The following is a 2589-nucleotide window of genomic DNA, read 5'->3' as shown; positions in this document are numbered from 1 at the left end:
TACTCAACTGAAGTGGACCCTGGCTTTGCCTGGCAATTTGAGTGCAAGCTTCATCTCTCTCTTCAGTTTCTGCCAATCCCTTTAGTCCATGTTTTACTGAGAAAGAAGGTCACATGGAATATAAATCCTATAATTCCTCTTCACCTCTGACTTCTACGTGCCCATTCCCTCTATCCTTCCTATGATTGTTTTGTAGTGTTGGCTACATCTGGTTATCTCTCCACCTAAGAAAGACCTGGGAGTCTTTCTCTAGTGTGCCCATTCACGCAGAAGCATGCTCTGATATCTTTTCATCTTTTTATGTTTGTTTTGCTTTGTTTTATTTTGGGGCAGGGTGTTGCTCTGTTGCTTTTGCTGCTCTCAGTCTCCTGTATCAAGTGATCTTCTTGCCCCATTCTCCAGAGTCATTGGGGCTACAGGTGTGTGTCACCACGTTCATCAACCCATCAGCTTTTAAAGCTGGAAGCACAGCTCATTTTCTTCATTGGTTCTGAATCTATGGTACCTATTTGCCCCACTACAGCGGAAGTCCTCAGAAGGTTGCCACCACTCAGGTTCCCTGTCTTCTCCATTCCCATTGCCTCTCCCAGACCTTAATTGTCTTCACTGTCAAGTAGTCACCAAGGTCACTGGTGATGCCGCTGGGTTTCCAGTGGTCTGTGCATAGTCTTCAACTCCACACTTGACTTTTGCCTTGGTTTCTGGGACATTATAGATTTGCATTCTGCTTATGTAAACGACCGTGGTCATCTTCCGTCTTTGCAGCCCCTCATATCTCTGTATCTCAAGGCTAGAAGCTGAGTTACTTAGCCCCTGGGCCCCTGCTCCTTCCCACACACTCACTCCCTTGAGTCTCATGGTTTTTCAAGGTTGTCTGTAGGTTTGCTGGTAACTGTGGCTTTACTCCCACCTCATCCTGGGAATGAGTGTCTGTCTGCTTTGTCATTTGTCTCTCACAAAAATCTCCAAGCAAACATGTCTCAACAACCACCTGATTCAATCCCTGCCCCAAAGCAGATAGGCTTCCTTTGGCTTGTTAAGGCTGAAATCCTTGGTATCAACTTTGACTCTTCTCTCCTTTAGTACTTCTGACCCAAACTGTCTAGGATTCTGTTGGCTCCACGTCTTTCTACCCATAGTACTGCCAACATCTTTCATATCACCGTCTCCCTCATTCACATAGATGGTGGCAAAACTTCCAACTAATCTCTTTCTGCTTGGCTTTCCCCACAGTTTCCTCTCCCAAATCTATCTTCCATGTAGATTTTAAACTGACAACATATAATTCTCAAATCACCCTCCTATGGCTTCCCATCCATTCCTTGATAAAGCTGGGACCCTGGCTTCTGAGACCCTCGGCTCACTGGACTCTACCTCCCACGTCTCTTCACTATTGCTCTCTCCACAGCATGCTGTACTTCAGGGCCTTGGTGATGGGCACTGTGCCCACAGCTGGAGTCCCCTGCCAGCTGTTATACTGCCTTCAGCCTCCTTTCCTTCATCACTTGCTTGGGTTCCTGCCCAGGGACTGATGTCCTGGAGAAACCTTGGCAGAGGAGAGCAAGCAACCAACTAGATGAAGTAGGGACATAGAGAGCCCTGCTAGTTGGATGGATCTCCCGAAACTCAGGGCTTGCCCCAGGAATGATGCACAGAGCTGTCTACACTGTGGCCCACAGAAATCAAAGCTAGCTAAGACACATGACAGGATCCTCCTGCTGGCCAAGGAAGGGACAGAAACGATGCTTAGCAAGATGATGGAGGAACAAGAACAATAGTTTTGTAGAAAGAGTGGGCAGCTAGGTTAAAAAGTATTCAAATCTTTCTATGCCACGAGCCTGAAGTAGGACCAGGGAGAGGGTGCCCACTGGGGCTAGATACTTCAGTATTAGAAATCAAGATTCCTCACAGTTTAATATCCTCCTGGGAGGTCTTGTCTCACCTAGCCATGCACTGGAAGATGCTGGACCCCCTTGAATCTTCATCTAAGATGGCTGAACCAGCCAGCAACCCAGTTACGGACAAGTTTTAATCTCCTTTGTTTTTGTTCTGGATTCTAAGGGGGAGTCAAAAGCTGTCTAGCAACTCTTAGCCTGGAGGAAAAGATGCTTGTGAGTTAACTCAGAGTCAACAGAGAGGGGAAACCCAGAATAAAGCAAGGAAGAGACAAATACACACACACACACACACACACACACACACACACACAATGAGAAAGTGATAATCTAAGATATGAAAGAGCACACTGCTATTAAATCACCCGAGGGAAGGGCATTCCCAATGTACGCTTCATTTACTCATTCTATGTGTACATTCTTTAATTATGACAAATAGTTATTATTATTATTTTGGTCTAGCTTTGGAGAGGGGAGAGCTCTGCAGGTGCTAGCTGGAAGTCCAGGAATAATGGTTAGTCATTGCAGCAGCAGCAGTTCTGGGAAGGAGTGTGTTTATTAGAACCTGAGGAGGAGTCAGACAGCCTTGGGACATCATCTCGGGAATAAGCCCTACAGTACCAAGTGAATGTCACTGTAAAATGAAGTAGTTCCTGGGAAGTAGGGAGTTACGTGACCATCCATCAATGGCTTC

This window comes from Mastomys coucha, unplaced genomic scaffold (assembly GCF_008632895.1).
Source record: "Mastomys coucha isolate ucsf_1 unplaced genomic scaffold, UCSF_Mcou_1 pScaffold9, whole genome shotgun sequence".
Lineage (NCBI taxonomy): Eukaryota > Metazoa > Chordata > Mammalia > Rodentia > Muridae > Mastomys > Mastomys coucha.
The sequence above is the reverse complement of the archived record's forward strand: the minus strand, read 5'-3'. Positions refer to the sequence as shown.